The sequence below is a fragment of the Mus caroli genome, chromosome 14 (assembly GCF_900094665.2).
Source record: "Mus caroli chromosome 14, CAROLI_EIJ_v1.1, whole genome shotgun sequence".
NCBI lineage: Eukaryota > Metazoa > Chordata > Mammalia > Rodentia > Muridae > Mus > Mus caroli.
Genome location: NC_034583.1, coordinates 82,394,253 through 82,419,851, shown reverse-complemented (window position 1 = coordinate 82,419,851; position 25,599 = coordinate 82,394,253).

Here is a 25,599-nt window from a genome sequence, read left to right as displayed (position 1 = left end):
TCATTTTTTTGTCTTGTTATTTTGACAATTTCTCAAATGTGCATAAGAAAACAGAATTAAAATTGGAGCTTAACTTAAGATGTTAACTTTAATAGAGATTGAATACACAAATAGTAGAAAACCTTAAGGAAGATCAATTCTTGGAAGGACACAGCAAAGATCATGTTGATCTTCAAGTTAAGGGAATTTGTAGGGTTGTAGATCCAGTGTCTGCTTGCCTTTTGGGGAGGCAGAACACATGAGACCAAAGAGTGTTGGGCCATAAGAAAGTCCCAGGACACCACTCGGGGTGGGAAAGTACAGTCTGAGATGCAGGAGGACTGGAGCTAGCTCAGCAGTCCTCAGGCTTGTGAAGAGGCTGAGGCTATGGGGTTCCCAGGCCCTTGGGCATGCAGGCCCCACTCAAAGTAGTGGAAAAGCTGAGAATGAAATCTGCCCACCTGTTGGATCTAGCATCAGGCAGAGGGTTGGGGAGGATGAGATCTCTGGCTTGTCAAATGGTGATTGTGGCTGGGAGTGGAAAGAGCCCTGCTATGGGGGAATTAGACAGTGGCTGTGTAGGCAAAAACCTTCTCCATTGCTCCCTACAGTGGATCCCGATGAAAAGTGATGGTCCTTGGTTTATTACCATGGTGGAAAGTGGATGTATAAAACCATACCCCACTTCTCAGGATGGGCCTGAAATTAAATACCATTTTCAAGGAGGAATGTCTGGGAAGGAAAGTTCATTGGCTAAGCCCTACAGGCCTCTAGGTTCCTCATTAGAATGTTGCTCTCTATCTTGAACCTACATGACCATGGGTCAAGTTCTTTTTCCTCATTTACATGTGGAGGAACTTGGGGCATGGCCATTACATGACTGATGGCCACAAGTCTATGGGGATGGGGGTATGTGGCTAGTGAAAGCAGGCAGGTGACTAGGAACAGGCAGAGCTCGTACCATCCCCTCAGGTTCTCCGGGGCTTCTAGCCTTAGCACAACCAAGGACAAGGCTACCACTCTGTCCATTTATCCATAGGAATTTGTAGATATTATGAAAGCATTTTAGAATAAATCTCTGTAACTGGAGTCTTTCACATAAAGGTAGAAAGGATAAGAAACACTACCTGCATGAATTTGCCAGATAAAATCAATTATAAAGTTGTAATAACTCTAAAAATTAATTAGTATAAGCACATTAAAATAAAAAACACTACATAGTAAATTCAATACATAGTCTTCCAAAATAAAAAATAAAAATCAATAAATTAGACAAAATATAGTTCTTTAATGTCAGTCAATAAACTATGGAAAAGAAAAACTTTAAATAATTAAGTGAAAAGAGGTTTGGAAAAACTGTACACTTTGTTAAAATGCACAGGTTATCAGAAAAACACAAAATTACAGAGACATTAGGAACAATGTGCCAAGGGTTGCTGGGGAGGGTGGGTGGTAGAACAATAGGGATTTCTAGGAAAGTAATTTTATCCATGTATATGATAGTTATGTGTCAATATACAACTGTCCATACTGAGCATTAATCCCAAATATTAACTATGAAATGTGATTATTAAGATATGTGTATGTGTCTATGAACACATACATAAGTGTGGGTGTGCGCACATTAGTATGATCACCGTTTGAAGTGGATATATTTTTGTTTGGGAGATTTTAATCATGGGAACAACCATATATTAATATTGCAAGTAATATAAGGAGACTCTCCTTGCAGTCTTCTTAATTTTGATGTGAAGTAAAATAGGCTCTGCCAATACCTATTTTAAAAAGTAGTTTATAAGCCTGGAAGTGGTGACAAAAGCCTTTAATCCCAGCACTTGGGAGGGAGAGGCAGGTGGATTTCTGAGTACAAGGCCAGTCTGGTCAACAAAGTGAGTTACAGGACAGCCAGGACTACACAGAGAAACCCTGTCTTGAAAACAAACAAACAAACAAACAAAAAGTTCAACACATTCTTCCGGCCTACACACAAGCAAAAAGTAGTTAAAAAGTAGTTTATAGATGGTCCATCCTTTCGTCTCAGCTCCAAACTTTGTCTCTGTAACTCCTTCCATGGGTGTTTTGTTCCCAATTCTAAGAAGGGGCAAAGTGTCCACACTTTGGTCTTCATTCTTCTTGAGTTTCATGTGTTTTGAAAATTGTATTTTGTATCTTGGGTATTCTAAGTTTCTGGGCTAATATCCATTTATCAGTGAACCATCTAGATACTGCCATACCCGGGGATCCATCCCATAATCAGCCTCCAAACGCTGACACCATTGCATACACCAGCAAGATTTTGCTGAAAGGACCCTGATATAGCTGTCTCTTGTGAGACTATGCCGGGGACTGGCAAACACAGAAGTGGATGCTCACAATCAGCTATTGGATGGATCACCGGGCCCCCAATGGAGGAGCTAGAGAAAGTACCCAAGGAGCTAAAGGGATCTGCAACCCTATAGGTGGAACAACAATATGAACTAACCAGTACCCCCAGAGTTCGTGCCTCTGGCTGCATATGTATCAGAAGATGGCCTAGTCGGCCATCATTGGGAAGAGAGGCCCCTTGGTCTAGCAAATTTTATATGCCTCAGTACAGGGGAACGCCAGGGCCAAGAAGTGGGAGTGGGTGGGTAGGGGAGTGGGGGGTGGAGGGTCTGGGGGACTTTTGGGATAGCATTTGAAATGTAAATGAAGAAAATGACTAATTAAGAAAAAGAAATGAAAAGTAGTTTATAAAATGTTTGTAAATCTAAGATGTGAAAGGTTTTACTTTATCTAATCAGGTCTCAAATAAGTCTCTTTCTTGAAGTCAGAAGGAATAGTGTTAGATTCATTTACAATGTTGTATGAAAATGAGTAAATGCTAGGTAATAAAAGAAATAGATGCATTTTATAGCCCTTGCATAAATGTAAGGAGAACCTGAGGAATGCAAGGAATATTGATAATTGTTGCCTGGACTTTGAAGTAGAATATACATCTAGGGGTGTGTGTGCTCTTACGTACTAATTATATATTACTTTATGTACCATTAATGAGCTAGGGTTCATTTTAGGGTAAGTTAATCAATACTAATATTGATACACTTACCAGATATATGTCTTTATCTCTATGATTGATCTTTATTATCTTATATGTAAACTTTTTATTTAAACTCTGAAATCTAAATTTCCTTAAAAAATAGTTTTTAGAAATCAAAGTTAGTCTAAAGTTTCACCTTTTGTAGAAAACTGTGAGTTTTTTATTTCCTCAAGTCTTATACTTGGCTAGGTAATATAGATACACAAAATGTTATTAGATAATAGATTGTGTCTTTCTGTCCTAAAAGTTTAAATCAACCAAATGCTAAAGAAATCATGAATATGTTTAGCTAGAAACTTCTCCTGAAAATGCTACTAACATACTCCAATAGAAAACATTGTTTCTGGGAATATTTCAAACTTATTCATGGATCTTGCCCTCATATATTCAAAGATACTGAATTAGTTTGTACTCCAGCCTGAACCCCCTGAAACTACACACATATAGCAAAGTAAAAGGAAAGAAATCATTAGTGAAACAGAATATTAAATAATATGAATGTGCCTGAAGGTACTTTTCATCTCACCACAAATAATTGTCAGAACATCTCTTTTTACTAAGGAGTTCTCATAATCTCTTGTGCAAAATTATTTTAAATGAATTTATCTCAGGGAGCTGGAAGCACTCTTCAGTCTGAGTTCCAGGTTGGATCTGACCTTGGCTTTTTATTGCAGCCACCTTCTTATCAAGACTGAATTTAGCAACTGTGTTTGCTGACTCTTCATGCTCATCTTTACCCAGGCTCCTGTCAACTGCTGATTTCTATTACCTCTGACTGGGCTGTGTCGTGTACCAGTTTTCTGATATCTACCCTGCTTGGTGTTAGACCTCACTACAATACCACTGCTTATTTTTAGCAGACACCTTATGTTCTCTATGTACCGATTACCTGCAGACTGTTTTCCTCACCTTGCCCTCTTGTAACTGATATCATCAGCTAACAGAAAGACAAACTGAGCAGAAATTGAAGAGTTTCCATGAAGTTCTCTGAACTCATCTATCCTAATCTGATGGAAACTGAATCTATTGACCTTCAAGTCTAAGATACAGGTCTTCGGCTCTTTTCTCCAAAACTAGATCTGCCTTCGGTGTATAAGTTTTCACTGATCTACAGTGTTTTTTCTCTGAAGAAAAAATAAAGCAGTATTTTAAGAGAGTAACTGAAATTCTGGCCTCTATTAAGGATGTGAAAATGAATGTTCACAAAATTGTATTCTATGAAAGTTATGGTATTCATATTGTCTCTTACGCTGCAATTTTAAAATTTCTACAGATTATAGTAAATCTACCTTAATAAAAAATTCGATTTATCCCTTTTTCATGGCTTCTGTTAATTTTTGAGAGCCTGCTATCCGTGATGTAGATAAATGTTTCAAAAAATCCTGATAAGCATGTCTTGCATTAAAATTACATTTCTAGCATCTCTACATTCCACGTTCATTCATCCTTTTCTTATTATTTTCATTTAAAAAGTCACTCATGAGAGCTTTGTAAGGGGAAAGAATGGAAAATCAATAAAGTATATTTAGCAGAGAAAATTCTTGTGTGTGTGTGTGTTTATAATGTATTCTTTTTTAAATGAATTCACTTTTTAATGGAGAGATATACTTTAATGGAGTTATCCATGATGTTCTTATGCAAATAATGAATTGATGAAACATTTTTTCTATCTTTCTGAATTTTAAAAATCACTGGAACAGTACTTAGATGGTTTTTTAAAGAAACAAATTTCATTCTTTGCAATTCACTGAATCAAAAACTGTTGCCTATTAAATGTTAATATCATAAGCTAATGTTTCTCTCGAGAAATACTTAAACTGAAACCTTTTACAGTTCTTTATCAAAGAGTTTAATTTAATACTTTGAAAGTTTTAGAAAGTTCTAAAAGAGGTTCACTCATACAAAGAATAACAAAACAATATTTAAGCAATATAAATGTAAAATTATTAAACCCTACAAGATCAGGATATTTACCTTCATTTAGTTGCTGAGAATTTATGAAAATTCTATAAAATTATATTTTTTATCTACTTTTATGTTTATATTTCCCATCCATCCATATTCAAATGGGCATGAATAAAGTATCAAATATTATTTTGAAACCAGGTACGTTTACTTCAGTGTAGGCAATCTTTAGACATTTTTGGCTCCCACATACTGGAAAGACACCACTCCCATTAAGTATAAATTGATTTTACCTCTGTTTACTAAGGATGGGAAAGCAGAACGTGACTTCTTGGACACACTTACCCATTATGTTTTGAACAGGGTAAGGAGAGTGTTCAGCATAGTGCTTCACAAACTCTTCCTTCTATGACAACTAAGAAAGGAGATTATTTGGATGTCTGCATTAAATATGTTACAAGATTTGATAACCATAAAAACCCTAAGAGTTTAGATAAGGAAACAGGCATAGATTGCTTTTCTGAGTAATGAGTAGTGTATCCAACTGTTGTTGTATTAACATTATTCTTCTTAGCACCAAAAGAAGACTAAACATGTGATGTTCTTCAAATAATGAAATATAATGACACTTTTATAAGATACACTCCTTATTCTTTTTGGATCTGTACTTTTATTTCCAATGTATTTTACAGGCAACCTTGGGAGATAGAAGGTGGTGGAACCTTCTAGAATGTACCAGAGAGCTGGGAGGTGAGAGACTCTCAGGACTCAGAGAGAGGGACTTTAGATGAAATGCCCAACACTGGTGAGAGGGAACTTGCAGAACCTACCTTCAGCAGAAAGACAGGGCATCAAGTGTGGGAGGGAGGGCTATTCCACAGTCACATCTCTGACCCATAATTGTTCCTGTCTGAAAGAGCTGCATGGACAAAAATGGAGAAGAGCCTAAGGGAAAGGAGGTCCAGTGACAGGCCTAAATTGGGATCCAGCTTAAGGGGAGCCACCAAGGCCTTACACTATTACTGAGGCTATGGTGTGCTTGCAAACAGGAGCCTAGCATGACTGCAAGAAAGAAAGGCACAACAAGCAGCTGAAAGAGTCAGATGAAGATATTTACACCCAACCAATGGACAGATGCTGGTGACCCCTGTAGTTGAATTGGGGTAAAGCTGGAAAACACTGAATAGGAGAGCAACCTTATAGGAAAATCAGCAGTTTCAATTAACCTGGACCCCAGAGATTGTCTCTGACACTGAGCCACCAACGAGGCAGCATACAACAGCTGATATGAGGCTCCCAACACATATACACCAGAGCATTTCCTGGTCTTGACTCAGTGAGAGAAGTTGCACCTAACCCTCAAGAGACTTGAGGTCCCAGGGAGTGGGGAAGTCTGGTGGGTGGGAATGGGGTGTGGGAGCATCCTCTTGGAGACTCAGAGTGTGGAGGCAGTATGAGATGAGCAACAGTAAGAGAGAGGATTGACCTGGAGGCAGATAAAACCTGGACTATAAAAATAAAGATTTAAGATGTAAAGATTTAAGATACATAATATATATATATATATATATATATATATATATATATATATAATTTGTCCCTAAAACATAATTCCATGGTAAGTAACAATAATTCATCCTTTAAATTGACATTATTAGTGATTATAAATAGAATTCAAAACTTCTGGCTCTTCTTTCCCAAACACAGTCATTTTTTCTGAAAATTTCTCTCTTACTTGATAGGACTATCATCTGTTTAAACAACTCAACTATCAATCTGGAATTTTTCTTTGTACCTACCTCCAGTGTACATTCTACAGCAAATCGGTATTTCTGTTGATTTTCTCTCTGTTTTTCTACTTTATGTCGCTGTCCTAGCATTCCTGACACATATTTATTTTAAGACTCAATAAGTTACCACCAATAGCATCATCTTGCCTTACTGCATTCTTCTCCATGTGTTGCTTTCTTACTCTTGAAATATACTCTAACCTTGAGTTCCAAGTCACAAACATCTAGCTTTAATGTAATGATTTTCTAATTGTCTTTCCTAATAATCACAAATTTCATACCTATGTTTGTTCAAAACTGTATCCCATGGTCCTAAAAAGAACCATATTATGTTTATTTGATTTTTTTATAAGATATTTTCTTTATTTACATTTCAAATGCTATCCCGAAAGTTCCCTATGCCCTCCTCCTGCCCCCCTGCCCTGCTCCTCTACCCACCTGTGGGGAGCAGGTGTGGCAGCAGTCCCAAGAAGGCTCCAGGGACTGCAGCTAAGTCGTATGACTTGCACCTGACTTCCTCATATAAACCACAAACATCATGAGAGCTGCGCAGGTGTACCAGGTTACTGGCAAAGCCATTTTGGTGGAAATATGCCCCTGCTGCCCTGATTAGCTGAAGCTGCGTGCCTGGTGAGGTGGTGTGGCCTGCTGTGAGTGGATGAGAACTGATAGTATATAAGAGTGAGAGGCCCAGGGCTCGTTGTTATCTTTCGCCTACACAGTCAATGTGCAGCCCAATAAACGTGTTGCAGAAGGATCCTGCTGTGGCGTCTTACTTGCTGGCGAGTCAGGCGTCCCACACCCACCCACTCCCACTTCTGGGCCCTGGCATTCCCCTGTACTAGGGCATGTAAAGTTTGCAAGACCAAGGGGCCTCTCTTTCCAGTAATGGCGACTAGGCTATCTTCTGCTACATATGCAGCTAGAGCCACGAGCTCTGGGGGTACTGGTTAGTTCATATTGTTGTTCCACCTGTAGGGTTGCAGACCCCTTCAGCTCCTTGGGTGCTTTCTCTAGCTTATCCACTGGGGGCCCTGTGTTCCATTTTATAGATGACTGTGAGCATCCACTTCTGTATTTGCTAGGCACTGGCAAAACCTACTTTATCATAATGAAATTATAAATAAAACATCAAACAATATATTATAATGAAGTTATTTAACTGACACTTAATAATTATATATATGTAAGTATTTGTATTTATAGGGTAAATATGGAAATTTGATGTATATACAAATTATATTATAATTAAATAAATACATCTAACAAGCTATTATATAATGCAGTGATTTTATGAAGAGAACATTAAATATACACTTTTCCAGCTATTATAAAATATTTGAACTAACATTGGAGGTTATTTGTTACTAAATGTAGGTCTATGCAATTGTGAGGCATTTATTTTACCACTGATCTCAACCTCCACCCATAAGATACAGTAGCATGCACTAGCATACTCTCATCTGTTTCTTCAATCTTATTGTGTCTTGTTTATTTTATGTATTGTGTATTTTGTATATCTTGTGTATTTGACTAAATATACATTATTTTTCCTTTCCCTTACACTCTATAATTTCTAAACTCATGAAAATAGCTTCTTTCGATTTCACATATTACTGAGAAAATACCATTTATTTTTCTTTCAAATTTTACTTAATTAATGTGCCCCAGCATGGATGGTTCATTGCTAGAATTCTTGCCTTCTAAAATGTAAGCTAGCTTTTATTGTTAAGAATTTTAACTCTTGAGTATTAAACTGATATGTAACTTATCTGTTTAATTTGTCATTATTTTTCTAATTCATTAGAATTATTATATAATATTGATATATTCTTTTGCTCTACACCAGGATTTTTTCATTTCTGTATATATTTATTCTTTTGAATTCACAATTACAGCACAAAGGAGCAAAGAGATGCAGTCTATTTCAAGATCCTAACAAAGATATCAAATGCTACATGAAGAAGCAAAACGCAAAAACTCCTGCAAGGATAGACCACAGCCAGCCTCCTCTTTTCTGAGGAACAAAAGATCTGGGGGAAAGGAGAGAGATGGGGAGAGGTGGCAGGAGGGGACAGAGGGAAAACTATGGTCGGAATGGATTTTGTGAGAGAAGAATCTATTTTCTGAACAAACTTACATCTGTAAAGGATCTGTATTCATCTTGGATACAAAACTCAAAGATATTCATTAAGCACATTTTACTTTTTAAAATTTATTTTAAAATTAAATTTATCAAGGTTTTACACATATTGAATAAACATCTATTTATAGGAGTCAGCCTAAAACAAGTTGCTGTAAAGGAGAGAGAGAGAGAGAGAGAGAGAGAAAGAGAGAAAGAGAGAGAGAGAGAGAGAGAATTAGGAACTAGTGCTGGTTTACCAAACAAGATGACTACATACACACACACACGCACGCACGCACGCACGCACGCACGCACGCACGCATGCATGCACACACACATGTATGCACACACAACATAAGTAGATGGAAGGTGTCAGTGTCAGCATCAGTGGAATGTTTAGACTTTGTACTCCTCCTTCCTTCAGTTTTACTAAGTAGTACTAAAGATGTGGAAGCACACAGGGCATAAGCACATACTGCACATAATTTCTAACTACTTCTGTCTGCTGTGACCCAGCCCTCTCATTTTCCCATTTGTGAACACAATGCACTGAGTATTCTGCAAGTATTATTTTTTCTTTCTCTTATTTTGTTTTAAACTTTTCCATTGTCTCATGTATGCGTGTGAAAATGAATGTGCAATGTGCTTTTTGCATGTCTGCGCACACGTGTGCATTTAAGTATGCATGGGATGCCAGAGACTTATGTCTAGACTCATCCTCCATCAGTGAAGCCACGTAGTCTATTAAAGGAAGGACAATTTCCATCATACTTTTTCCAATCAGACATAGCCTGAATCTAGCCATAAAATATGCTAAGATACACCATAGTGAACAAACTATCTATGAGAAAATGAGGAAAGAAGGAGAAAAGCAGGAAGAGAGGAAAGCAAAGGAAGAGAGGAAGTCTGGGTAGATACCTGAGGAGTGAAAGAGCTTGGCATGTAATTCTGAGAACAAGATACCCAAGGTATCAGATACCAAGAACACACATAAATGCCACGTGGCTGTGGCATTTACCCTGTAATTCCAGACTCCACAGAGAAAGGATATCCCCAAATGAGGTAGTAAAAATGTTCATGTATGTAATCTATGTGTTTGGATAAGTATCATGCTTCAATGACTAAGATAAAGAAGTGATGGAGAATGATACCAGACAACGGGATTAAAAAAAAAAAAAAAGATTTATTTAATATATGGAAGTACACTGACACCCTCTTTAGACACACCAAAAGAGGGCATTGCATCCCATTGCAGATTTTTGTGAACTACCATGTGGTTTCTGGAAAGTGAACTAGGACATCTGGTAGAGAACTCAGTGCTCTTAACCACTGAGACTCTAGCCCCTACTATAGCATTTTATTTAATGAAATACATCCTAATGTTTTATTTCTTTAATATGCATTTGCAATTTGGGTGCAAAATAGATTTTAGCACACCAATGTCTTGGAAAGTTCATTAGGCTTTAGTGTAGTAATTTTGTAGTTATGAGTAAACATCCACCTTTAAAATGTTGTGGGTTGGTATGTGCATAGCAATTGGAAGAAGACAATGACAAAATTTCTGAGTCTAGTTGCCCAGTTTTGTTTTTCTTATTGGTAACTATTAGATATTAGTTGCTTTATGTATGTCAATGTATTTCTATCTTTTTTCTGCTACATTAACTTTCAGATATATTTTCACTACAATAGCATGCTGCTGAGTCCCTGAATAATTATATAAAAAGGAAGAAATTTGACAAAGAAGGTGAAAGGCTTCTATACTGAAAACTGTAGAAACACTGTTGAAAGTAATTGAAGCAGACACAAAGAAAAGACAAGATATTGTCAACTAATGATTTGAAGCAATAATAATATTGGTTACAGTATTAATAAAGTTAACCTATAAATCCAGGGTAAGGTCTATTAAAATAGCAATGACATCTTCAAAAATGTAGACAAAAACAATTCTAAGGTTTGTATGAAGTAATAAAATATTCAAATGACCAGAGCAAGGATAGAGAATAAGTAAAAAGCTAGAATTGGTATTCTAGTATATTTTAAAATATACTGAAAAAACAGTGTTTTTAAAAGAAATATTTGAATGTATGAAAGATTTTTGTGCAAAATAATATAAATCAACATAATGATTGAAATAATACAGATTATATTTTCATAACATATGGAATGAAAATAGAATTGGTTTCACATATATCTATTTAAATAAGCAAGGATGTTATAGGTTCGGTATATAGACATAGTTTTCAATACCTTTGGCCATATTTACTATTTATCACAATGTATAGACTTCAAAACATACTAAGGAAACACAAGTCAATATCAAAGTTTGTTAAACTATTACATGCTTAGTACTTATATACAGAGGTGCATTAATCATAAAGCTCAGATTTTTATTTTTTAGATCTAAATTTGACAATTGATAATATTTTTTATTAAAAATCCATAAGCTTGTAGTTTCTCTTTCAGTACTTGTCCAACTGATGTATTTTTAAAAGAGATCTAACACTCATCAAAATGCAAACTTTGATTCATTTTGAGCTATGCTCTTGACAAATTCCAATGATTTCCATGGGTGTCTGCAATCAATAAAAATCTTCAGTAAACCCACTGAACAAAATTGGTTTACTTTCTTGGAGAAGATTATAAATAGTTGCTTTTCTGTTTCTCTTGAGCATTTCTTCTAAGTATTCTTACCAAAGAATTGCTTAATAAGGAAGCATCTAAAACAAGTTTTAATTGTAGAACTCAATATGCTTATTGGCACAATTTTGAATGATGGTTAATTTCTGAATCAGTGAAAAATACTTCTGCTTTATATTTTCTAGTATTTCCTCAATTGCTGATGATATGATTGGAGAACACAGATGTGCCTAAATATTAATAATAACAGTTACAGCATATCCAGAGTGTATGCACATAATTTGGTAGAGCTTAATTGCAATATACATCATACAACCATTTGTTTATCTATGAAAACCAAATAATACCTATTCAGAGTAGGATTTCATTAGCTTGTTTGGCAGTGAAATTTGAAAGAAATGGAACCAGATGTGGACTCAAAGAAGAAAAGCAGGAATTAAAACCAAGAAAATTCTTGGCTAATGTACTCTTCATTTGTATCTGAGGATATTTGCTTGCTAAGCTTTAATTTTTAATGGACACAAATATTTAGCTTCCATATATTTTCCAGTACTGAAAGTATGCATTTTATGAAGCACTACAACCCAGATAATGCTTGATTTTTTATTACAGCAAAATCATGATATGCATTCAGATGACACTGAACTCTACTTCATAAGATAGACATATCAATTTTGTTTCACTTGGTTTTGTAGTGTGGACCTTAAACTTTGTGAGGAAATGTTAAGTACTTTAGCATAATAAATCTGGAAGTATAATTTTTATCCATATTATCTGTCATATTTTCTCAGTTTCATTTGAAAAGAATACTCATATCTCAATAAAATTAAATGATAAACATACATTATTTGTCATATGATGCTCAAATATATACAGTTCAAATATAATTATATTAAAAGAAGCTAGTTACAGAAATTAGTTACTGAATTTAAATAAAGATGCCTTTTATGAAGAATTGTAGGAAGCACGTAAAATAAAAGTATTGCAATATAAAAATGTTTTTAAGTGGTGTTGATGATTGTTTACTAATTAAGTGTGTATACTGTTTTGTGAAGATTGTGTTGGTTGGAATAAGTATAGCACCCGTATATTTAAATGATTGATCATTAGGGAGTGGCACTATTTCAGAATGAGTAGGAAATGTGACCTTATTGGAGTAGATTTGGCCTTGCTGGAAAAGTGTCACTGAAGGTGGGTTTTGAGACTTCCAAGGCCAAGGCCAGGCACAAAGTCACTCTCTTCCTGCTGCCTGCCAATGCAGCTAAATAACACTCTGCTATTTCTCCAGCACCATGTCTGCCTGTATGCAACCATGCTCATTGTTCCATGGTTGTGGATTAAACTAAGGTATTTGGAAGCAAGCTTTACTTAAATGGTTTCTGTTATAGGTATTGCTGTGGTCATGGTGTATCTTCACATCATTAGAAAATTGACTAAGACAAAAGTTACTATCAGGGAGCAGAATATTTCCTTAATTGCTTGCTGCAAAGGCCTAATGTAGACTTTGGGGCTATGGATTAAGAAAGCATTTAAGTACATTATGGAACACTTTAAGTGGGGTATACTTTAAGTGGGGTGCCATACTAGTAGGAATGTCAAGGTAGTGCTTATAGCAAGGTAGACTATGATGACCTGACATTTTCAGAGGGGAAGAATATTAATTATGACCTAGAGACCATTTTCTATGTGATTTTTTGGAAAAGAATAAATATGGCTGCTTTTTTTGCCTTTGTCAGAAAAATCTAACTAATGATAAATTGAAGTTTAAATCAAAGGTGTTTGCAGAGGAGATTTCAAGATAGTCTAATATTGACTTTGTCATATGATTAATAATGGTGACTTTTATGTATATCTATAATAAAAAAAGAGCAAGATGATCAAAGAAAAATACAGAATGCAGAGTTTAAGGAGTAAAGGATCAGCAGGAGGTTCAATGTAGCTAACTCATGCACTCAAGAAGATATGTAATTTAAAGAATAACCTGATGCTAGATGGAAAAAAGGGAGTGGTGACCTTGGGGCAAGATCCATGGAGCTAATCTGCCAACTTGTAGAAAGGAATTAAAGAAAAACTTAAGCCGTGAAAAATAATCCACAGAAACAGAAATGGAATGAAAATGTATTTATATGTGAAGCCAGTAAATGTGGGTATGTTTTGAGGTTTCAAAATGCCCACACTTTTGTGTGGTTTAGCTATAAGCATAACTGTGGCTTCATCAAACAAACTGAGTAGTATTCCTTTTATTTCTAGTTTATCGGATAGTTTGAAGAGTATCGATATTAGATCTTCTTTGATGGTATGATTCTCTGCTAAAGCCATCGGGTCCTGGATTTTTTGGGCTGGGGAACTTTTAATGACTGCTACTATTTCTTTAGGGGTTAAGGAACTGTTTAGATGGTTTATCTGATCCCGATTTCACTTTAGCATCTGGTTTCTATCTAGAAAATTTTCCATTTCATCCAGATTTTCCAGTTTTCTTGAGTATAGACTTTTGTAGTAGGATCTGATGACTTTTTAAAATGTCTTTAGTTTCTGTTTTTATGTCTCCCTTTTCATTTCTGGTTTTGTTAATTTGGATACTGTCTTTGTGCCCTCTAGTTAATCTGGCTAAGGGTTGATCTATCTTGTGGATTTTCTCAAAGAAGCAGCACCTGGTTTTATTGAATCTTTGTACAGTTGTTTTTGTTTCTACTTGATTGATTTCAGCCCCAAGTTTGATTATTTCCTGCCCTCTACTTCTCTTGGGTGTATATACTTCTCTTTGTTCTAGAGCTTTCAAATGTGCTGTCAATCTGCTAGAGTATGTTTTCTTCAATTTCTTTTTGGAGGTACTCAAGAGCTATGAGTTTCCTCTTAACACTGCTTTGATTGTGTCCCATAAGTTTGGGTATGTTGTACCTTCATTTTCACTAAATTCTAAAAAGTCTTTCATTTCTTTCTTTCTTTCTTCCCTGACCATTATTGAGTAGAGCATTGTTTAACTTTCTTGTGTATGTGAGCTTTATGTTGTTGTTGTTTTTTTTTTGTTATTGAAGACCAGCCTTAGTCTGTGGAGATCTGATATGATGCAAGGGATTCAGTCTCCTTGTATCTGTTGAGGCCTGTTTAGTGACTAATTTTGGAGATGGTACCATGAGTTGCTAAGAAGAAGGTATATTTTTTTGGATTAGGATGAAATGTTCTATAGCAATTTGTTAAAAACATTTGGTTCATAACTTCTATTGGTTTCACTGTGTCTCTATTTAATTTCTGTTTCCATGATCTGTCAATTGATGTGGGGGGGTTGTCGAAGTCTCCCATTATTATTCTATGAGGTACAATGAGTGCTTTGAGCTTAAGTAAAGTTTCATTGAAGAATATGAGTGTACTTGCATTTGGAGCATAGATGTTCAGAGTTGAGAGTTCATCTTGGTAGATTTTTACTTTGCCCAGTATGAAGTGTCCTTCCTAATCTTTTTTGATAACTTTTTGTTGAAAGTCTATTTTATTTGATGTTAGAATGGCTATTCCAGCTTGTTTCTTGGGACCAATTGTTTGGAAAATTGTTTTCCAGCCTTTTTCTCTGAGGTACTGTTTGTGTTTGTCACTGAGGTGTGTCTCTTATATGCAGCAAAATGCTGGGTCCTATGTAAGTATCCAGTCTGTTAGTCTATGTCTTTGTATTGGGGAATGAAGTCCATTGATGATAAGCGATATTAAGAAAAAGTGAATGTTGCTTCCTGTTATTTTTGTTGTTAGAGGTGGAATTATGTTTATGTGGCTATCTTTTTTTTTTTTTTTTTTTTTGGCTTGTTTGACATCAATGGGAGGAGAGGCCCTTTTTTCCTGTGAAGGCTGGATTCCCCCAAAGAGAGGAATGCTAGGGAAGTTTAGTACCATGTGTTTCTGTGTTCCACCATGTTCCCTCACATGATAATAATGACATTATAATATATGTCAAAGTATGAGGAAATTCCATTTACATGCTTTCCATTATAGTAATTGCTATAGTCATGGTACAATCCTTTACATCCATCTAACATTGACAATGAGAAGGACCCTAGTTATTTTTCATTGTGTCCATAAAGCAGATAACAACTTTTTGTAACTCAAACTTCTAGGAGATTCATAGGATTTAGTCTACTCAGGCATTAAAATTAACATGCACATGCATACATGTAAACAAACTTAATTAAATATAATAAAAACAAATCCTTTAAAAGGAGCTACAATTTTTTTTAGAAGTTTAAAACAAAATGTCAAACTCAAAGCCATTCATATAACTAACACAATGTTACTTTAAATCTTTACATAAACAAAAGTATGGACTAATAAATTATTTTATATTTATTTTGTTTGTGGTGGAGAAGCATCGATATATGGTATGAATATGCAAATTAGAGGACACCTAGACCTTAGGTAGTATAGGCTATAGCAATTTTTTTTTTTTTGCCATCTGAGCAATTTTGCCAACTTTGTGTAATGATTTTTGTTAAGTGGTTGTACTAAAATTAATGGGGCATCTTAAGAAGATAAAATTCTTGTATCATATCTTAATTACATAATCAAAATCTTTGAAGTATAGAGCTTCAAAATATGTATAATTAACTCATTACCTCCTTATTTTTCCAAAGTACTTCTGTTCTTATGGTTATGGGTTTTTGTTTTTGTTGTTTGCTCTCACTTTGATTTTTACCCAGACTTCCATATTTAATGTTAAACATTCCTCTGATAAATAAATATGATTATATTTACAGTCCTGCAATCTCTTTAGAATGAATAGAAATAGTAAAACTTTCATATTACTTTATTCAATACCTTAAGAAGTGATGGAAAATACAAATAAGAGCTCTATATAATACCTGAAAAGTAATGAAACAGAATTATATTTTTATGCAGACTTTGCAAATTTACATTGCAAATGTTTATGTGTGCTGTGGATTTTTCTATGAAATCAAAGAATTGTAATATGGAAAAAATCATTGCATTCTTTTTGAGACAGGGGAAGAGGAACTGTCAGACGCCAGAACAGGAGGGGCATTATGATGGACTGTAGAAAAAAGATTAAAGATAATAATTAAAAAAATAAGGATTGATATCTGCCTTTAAACCCCATTTTATTATTTTATTTTCTATTAAAATGTATTGGATAATAGGCACCTACAGTTAAATAGTAATTAATAGTAATAATATTAGTTAATTAGACTGAGGATTCTGTTCAGTGGTAGACTGCTTGCCTGGTATATACTAAATTCTAATTTCCATTTCCAGAGCATGCATGTACATACAAATACATACATACATACACACACACACACACACACACAACAAATACTCACATATATACTCACATATACAATGTATGAACATGTGTGTGCACATACATTCATACACACACATGAATCCATACAAAAATGAAAACAAATAAAACAAGAAACACTAAGCAAAACCCCACATAATGAAACATTGTTTCACATTCAATGGTGGTTGAATTTTTTTATTGAATGTAATATTTTTGTCATGATTAAAATCAAGTGATTTTTGCCAAACTTCCAAAATACATTTATGATTATTTTAAAAATAGGTATATTACCCTCCAAAAAATCACATGAATGAGTATAAATAAAGTTAAGCAAATAGTATGATTAATTTTCTAACATCTCTATGTCTATGAGGTTCATTTATTCAAAACTACCAAGCATAGTTGGAAGACAGCACATGAGTGTTTCAGGCTCTTCTAGCATCTGATAGTTCTATGCCTGAATTGCTGTGGATCATGTCTTCCTGAAAATAGTGCTATATGATTGATGAGGCAAAAGTAAATTGCTGAGTTGTGCAGATGTTTAAAAACACTGCAAATACCACTAAGTGCTCTTTCTATTAAAGCTAGGAAAAATAACAGTAACTTATGATGAAACTTTACAAGGAATATTTAAATATTATGTTTTGGTTTTGACATTCCCCATCAACCAAAATAAATGCATTTCAGTTTGTATTTTTGAATGATTCCACAAAGCCCATTTGTTATGTATATTTCTTTCTTTGTTTGCTTGTTTCTTCCTCCTTTCATTCCTTCCTTCCTTTCTTCCTTTTTTCTTTTGACATCCTATGGTGTTATGGTTTGCCAGTAAGTCATTGGAGATGAGACCCCATAGAAGCTATTTAGCCTGCCCTTGATAATGGTTGCCCAAACTCATTCCTTTCTATTTGTTTCCATAGGAGCCATAAAGTGAATAGATCTCTCCACAGTATATTTGAAGTTTTGTTGTGTAATAAATAAGAGTGAAGAACACAGCTATATGGCCATTGGTAAACACTACTAACATCATTAGCCAAAATGAACTTTGCACGATGATTGGGTATTTTGTCACCAATATTCATTAATGTCCTTAAATTCACAAAATAAAATGTTCCCTTTTCATGTCTCTTGTGTTATTTCCTCATTTTGAAACTGTAAAGAATTGAGGGGAATACAGATATTCTATGAGTAAGAACAGAAGTCTATGATTGTGAAGAGAATCCTGCAGTTTCATAAGAAAAAAATTTGTAGCACATCAATTCTTAATTTTGTATGAAGAGATAGATGCAGGAATTATCTCTGTAGTAAAAGTATTTTTTTTTTCTTCTGGTAGTTTCTGACTTCTCAAATCTCCCAAAACAATGAATAGGTGTTAGGAAACTAAGAAGATTGGAGAAGCATAGCGTTAGTTTTTATATAACTACATGCAATAAAATATTGAGTAAATTTCACATTATTTATACAGCATTGCCTTAGTTAAATTTCTTATTTTACATGTTATAAGTATTTACTACATTTTTATACTGACTAGTTAAGTGTGGCATGAAAAACATTCCATATGAATATGTTTTTCAACTCATTTATGAATGTATAGTGGTTCTTTAATATGTATTATGTATAACACATAAGTTACTTTTGTTCATACTTTTTGAGACTATATATATATATGTATATATATATATGTGTGTGTGTGTGTGTGTGTGTGTTGGTGTATCTGTTTGTCTCTGTGTGTGTTTGTGTAAAGTCATGGTTTGGATATGGTTGGCCCAAGAAGTGGCACTATTAGGAGGTGTGGCCTTGTTGGAGTAGGTGTGTCACTGAGGGCATGGGCTTTTATACCCTAGTCTAACTACCTGGAAGCCAGTATTTTGCTATCAGCTTTCAAATCAACCTTGCTTCTATAAGTGATCTCCATGCCACTCCTGCCTCACTACCCTAGAATCCCCCTACTGCTGCGGACTGGACTCAGTCAGCCCCTCAACCCACAGGAGAATCAGGGTCCTGGTATTCAGGTGAGCAAGGAGTCAGCGAAAGTGACAAACACAGAAGAACACCTGGGAGTGTTGATCTGAATGTAATGTCTCAAAGCAAGCATCAGACTTATATTACAGATGAAATCAAGAAAGTTAGGTGATTCATTAAGGTACACTGAGATTACTGATGCAAAATGATTCTTACACAAAACAGAAAAATATATACACAAAATCTGACTGGAACAAGGCAGTGTTTACAACTGGCATAAAATTCAGTGTTTACAACTGGAATGAAAAACAGCCACTCCTAAGGTCAGCTTATTCTTAGAAGCCAAAGTCAAGGGCTTTATGCCCTTGCCATAGTTCCAAATCTAGTCTATTGTATAATCCACCTTCCCCCTAAGTCATTGTAAATTCCTGTGTATGGGAGTAACTCACCTGCTGTTCTATGTATTTACTCTAGTTCTTTCTTAGACCACAACCTTCCTTCTTCCTAGGCCATTGGAAATTCCTGCACATGGGAGTGACTCAGCTTTTATTCTAAGTTTACTTTCTAAACTAGCCCAGAGATTTCTAGCTCTTTTCCAGAAAATTGTAATGCCTGATTTCTTATACTATCTCTCTGTCAACACTGGAGGGTTTTCGTCTAAATGAGTAGCATTCTTACTAAATTCAAAGCCCAAGGTTGGCTCAATGATTTCCTAGGATATTGGAACACTGGTGGAGGCCAATCTAACTTAGCTATATGTCAAAACTCATTTCTTAGAGGCACTTATAATAAAATAATATTGAAGGAGAGCACACAGATCCGTTCACCAACTAACAAAAGGACAAGTTTGGAGCTTTCTTGCTACAGAATGTCAAGGCTCCAGTAAACTAAGTTTCCTTGAAACTTATTTCCTGGGAACTGTGTCCAAGCTTTTGGGCCTGCTACACAGTTTTTACTGGAGTGGGTGTGGCACCCAACATTGAGGAATCAAGCCTCCACAGGACAAAGGATCTCCCCTCCCATTGAGGTTAGGTAAAGGCACTCCTCTGCTACTTATGTAGCTGGAGCCATGGGTCCTTCCATCTGGGCAAAAATATGGAAAAAGAACACTCTTCCATTGCTGGTGGGATTGCAAGCTAATAAAACCACTCTGGAAATTATTCTGGTGTTTCCTCAGAAAATTAGGCATAGTACTACCTGAGGATCCAGCTATACCACTCCTAGGCATATACCCAAAAGATGCTCCAACACATAACAAGGACACATGCTCCACTATGTTCTTAGCACCCTTATTTATTATAGCCAGAAGCTGGAAAGAACCCAGATGTCCTTCAACAGAGGAATTGATACATAAAATATGGTACATTTACACAATTGAGTACTACTCAGCTATTAAAAACAATAAATTCATGAAATTCTTAGGCAAATGGATGGAATTAGAAAATATCTCCCAGTCACAAAAGAACACACACAGTATGCACTCACTCATAAGTGGACATTAGGAAAGAGGCTCCCAAACCATGTGAAACTCAAGACAAAGGAAGACCAAAGTGTGGATGCTTCAGTCTTACTTAGAAAGGGCAACAAAATAGTCATAGGAAATGGAGGGAGGGAGAGAGGAAGGAGAGGCAAAACAGTAGCAGCATCAGGTGTGGGAGGAGACAGGGGAAGTCTATTAGTGGAGCATAGGGAACTGGGGGTATCCACTAGAAAGTCCCAGATACCAGGAAAGCAAGAGGCTCCCACAACCCAACATGGATGACATTAGCTGAAATACGCAACAAAGGGGAGAAAGAAACTATAGAGACCACATCCAGAGGTTAGGCATAGTCCCCCATTTAGGGATGGGCCTCACACCCACTTCAAAAATATTAACCCAGAATTGCTCCTTTACAAAGGAAATGCAGGGACAAAGAGTGGAGCAGAGACTCAAGGAAAGACCATCCAGAGACTGCCCCACCTAGAGACCTATACCAACTGCAGACACCAAACCCAGACACTATTGCTGATGCCAAGAAGCTTATTGAGTTTCAACCATCCACATATATTCTTTAATTTATAACAATGTCAGATCAAATGTCAAGAATTATAATCATTTGTGCTGATAAACAATGGGATCATTCCTATCTGTGTTACTCTCTGTTCTTACTATGCCTATGTCAACTCATACTGTAGAAAAAAATTGCAAATATAATTACAATTTCTATTTTAAAAAAATGTCTTTTTACTGCATCTCACCACAAACTTCATCATACCTTAAAACAATGTGCTATATTAAACTCTAAAGTTCCTCTCTGTGCCCTGTATCATCTACTCTCCTAGACATGACATCCCAAAAAGGATGATTAATTGAAAGTGTAATTATAAACTGAACTTTTAAAATTGCCCCAGTTTTGCAAAGACATGCTTTTTTCCTTGTTGTTAACTCTGTGGTTTTCTTGTTTCCTTTTATGGTTATAACATTAGTCAAGAAAGAAAATTTAGACATAGCACTTGTCACCAGGATAGTAACTATATACTATAGACTCAATCTCTCTCTCTCTCTCTCTCTCTCTCTCTCTCTCTCTCTCTCTCTCTCTCTCTCTCTCNTCTCTCTCTCTCACACACACACACACACACACACACACACACATACACACACACACACACACAAACACACACATGCACACACATGCACACACACATCCTACTATATTGGATAACATAAAATAATGAAATAAAACAAGGAAAGAAAGTTTTGAGCATTAGGGTGATGGATAAGTGTATACATGCTTGCTATCTTATCTTGAAGGCATGAGTTTCAGTCCACAGTGCCTACATGAAAAGCAGATGTGTCATCAAATGTATATAATCACAGAGAAGATGGTATGAACCCTTTGGCTTATTGGCTGGTGTGCCTACTTTATCTTGTGAACTCCTGGTTCACTGAGATAATATGTCTCAAAATATAGTTGGAGAATGACACACCGAGGGGTTACCTACTATCAACTTCTGGCCTCCCATTTTAAACACAGGTATCCATACCTGCATACATAACCACATGCAACATGGGAAAACAGATATCACACTAAATAATAAAAAGAGGAGAGAAAAGAGAAAATTATGGGTTGCTTTCTGAGTCAGGAAAACAACTGGTGATTCCTATGCAAAGAACTGGCAAATCAAACAAAATAGTGTATGAAAGCAGATGATGCCATAATTAAGGGGAATTATTACTTTGAAAATATGGATGGTTCATAATCCACAAATCTCTTTGCAGGTAATATCCACGAGTCAGTATGATTTTCCTTACTAGCGGCTAACAAGTAACTTTCTCTTTTAACCCAATTCTGTCTTTCTGCATGTCTTATTTATGGTTTCCTTGCTGTGAAGAGACACCATGACCAAAAAACTTTATAAAAGAAAACATGTAATTGGAGATGGCTTATAATTTCTGAGATTCAGTCCATTATCATCATATTGGGAAGCATGGCAGTGAACAGGAAGACATAGTATTGGAAGAGCAAAGAGTTCTACATCTTGTTCTGAAGGCAGACAGAAGGAGAGTAATATCATCCAGGTGGAGAATCTCTACATTGGGCAAGGATTGACCACAAGCTGACCTCCCATCCTACTCCCACAATGACACACTTCCTCTAACAAGGCAACACTTCCAAATACTGTCACTTGCAATGGACCAAGAATATTCAAACCACCACACTGTGTCCTTTTTAGCAAGGAAATTTATACCCAGTTTCAATCACTAACCTATCACATAAGTCTTACATTGCTCATTAATATAGAAAGACTTGCAAAGATATCTTTTTTTTTTATTTTGAAAGTTCATAATATTTTCTATTGGATATTTTCCTTATTTACTTTTCAATTGTTTTCCCCTTTGCAGGTCTCCCCTTCAGAAACCCCCTACCTCATTCTCCCTCCCTTGCTTCTATGAGGGTGATCCCCACCCATCCCCCCACTCCCATCTTCCTGCCCTGGCATTCCCCTATACTGGAGCATTGAATACCTACAGGCCCAAGGGCTACTCCTCCCACTTATGTCCAACAAGGTCATCCTCTATCACCTATGTTGCCAGAGACATGGGTCCCTCCATGTGTACCCTTTGGTTGGTAGTCCAGTCCCCGGAAGCTCCAGGGGTCTGGCCTGTTGTCACTGCTGCTTCCCTTATGGGGCTGCAAACCCTCTCAGCTCCTTCAGTCCCTTCTCCAACTCCTTCACCTCTGTCCAATGGTTGGCTGCACGCCTCTGCCTCTGTATTTGTCAGGCTCTGGCAGAGCCTCTCAGGAGACAGTCATATCAGGCTTCCATCAGCAAGTACTTCCTGGCATCCAGAATAGCTTCTGGTTTTGGTGACTGTATATGAGATGGATCTACTCCACACTTAGTCTCCATATTTCCTCCTGTGAGTATTTTGTTCCTCTTCCTAAGAATCACTGAAGCATCCATACTTTCATCTTCCTTCTTCTTGGGCTTCATATGGTCTGTGAATTGTCTCTTGGATATTACATGATAATAGACTGTGTAATGTTGTACAAACAAAAAAAGCTTAAATAATTACTGCTGAGATACTGAGGCAACAATGCAAAACTGTTTTTTCATCTATTTCCCTGGCTTTCATTTATTGTATGAACAGAACATGTTTTAAATTTTTTTATTATTTCTCTTATTCTGAGATATATATATAGATATATATATATATATATATACACACACACACACACACACACACACATATATATATATATATATATATATATATATATATATATATGTATATATTCTGTGTCAATGTGTTGTGGATATGAGCACCTTTGAAACAGGAGTAAAAAGTGGCTATAAGCTGCTTGGTGCTGAATGTTTTTTAATTGTAGGACATTAATCAAGGCCCTATTGGATTTTAGAATACAAATGTGTATTCTAATCTTGAATTCACTATATCTTCAGTAATAATTATTGTTTTATATCACACATAAACAATTGATTTCATTTTGTTTTGCTTGTTTATAGACATGTTTCAGGCTGGCCACATGGAGTTTGATAGTCTATCAGGGGTTATTCATTGGAGAAAATTTCTCTTTTGCTCTCAGTAACCATTGACTGCCAATGTCTCTTCATCTATGGGTGTGGTCTTGTCAAAATTTTTCCATCTATGTTTGCATGTCAACCTGCATTGTCATTATGCAAACATGGTTTCAGCAACTACACTCTTGAAGTTTCATTGGTGCAGCATCCCTGTATTATACAGAAAATATTGTCATAGATAATATTCTAATGCTCTGGTTCTTACAGTGTTTCTGGCCTCTTGTTCCCTGAGGGCTGAGAGCCATACTTATCTATGCATGCAAGAATTAGTATTTAAGATACAACGAGAAACTATATTGACTTGACAAAATTACTGCATTAGGTTGTCTTCAAGGCTCCAAGAGCTCTTCATCAATGGGTAGTTCACCTTGATAAGAAGATCAACCCTGGTTACTTAGTTATGACCAGTAGCACCAACTTAGAGCCAAGCACTTGCCCATTGATGAAAAAATAAATATCAAAGTCAAAGAGATGCTGAGAGATGCCTCAACAGTTCTTGGAAACAGAAACAATGTATTACATGAAGTTTTTGGATTTGAGATGAATAGTACTGGGAAGCAAGGAATGAACACAGCCTTCTGGGTTTTAAAATAGCTTCTGGTTACCAATTAAATGAGCCACAACAATGATGTTTTACTCTAACAGTTAAAGAACTGAATTCAGGCAGCATGACCTTGCAAAGACTATAGGAACCTAAATTATCATTTTTCTTACTTTAGCACCCTAGAGAGACTTACCCTCTGAGATTTCTATACTCGTGACTACAGATACATGGACAATATTTTAACTTGATGAATACATAGTAACAATTAAGAAAACTAAAACCTATCCTCAATAATAGCTTAAACATTCTTATAAACTTCTGCTGCTATCTTATAAGTTTTCATTTGACTGTCTTTTAACAGATGGCCATTGTCAGGCATTGGTAGCACTTGGGAGGCAAAGGCAGACAGATTTCTGAGTTCGAGGCCAGCCTGGTCTACAGAGTGAGTTCCAAGACATCCAGGGCTACACAGAGTAACCCTGTCTTGAAAAACAACAACAACAAAAACAAAACAAAACAAAACAAAAAACCAAACTAAACCAAACCAAACCAAACCAAACCAAACCAAACCAAACCAAACCAAACCAAAACAAAACAAAACAAAACAAAACAAAACAAAACAAAAAACTGATGGCAATATGAGAAGAATTTTTTTTAATATTAATGTTGAAATTTCTATTTTCTAAGTCATTGGTCACAGTACCACAATCCTATAAGAGGGATATTTTAAAGAACCTATTTCATATCTAATAATGCTACTATTTATATGACTTTGGTTATAGATTTTAATCTTCTCACTCTTGTAACCAACCATTGATTTGAATGTTGTGGAGAGTGTGTACCAGCAGAGAGCTAACCCTGCAAGCTCTGTGATTATTAGGCATATCAATTTCCCCTTGTTTCCTAGTGTTAGGTATATTCTGTCCTCTGCATCATTCTCAAAATATTCTCAACCACTGTGTGATATTTCTCAAATATATATATTAACAGAAAAAAATTGCTTGGCTTTTCATCTTGATCCTATAGAGCCTCTATATTTCGTATATTTCCTATTTTGTCTTTGGAGAATTTCTTACAACATAATTTTATTATGTTATTTTTCATTCATAATATACTTCTGGATTTTTCTTCCTCACCTCACATCCAACCTGGTCTTTCAAAGAAAGGGAAGGAAAGGAAAGGGAAGGGAAGGGAAGGGAAGGGAAGGGAAGGGAAGGG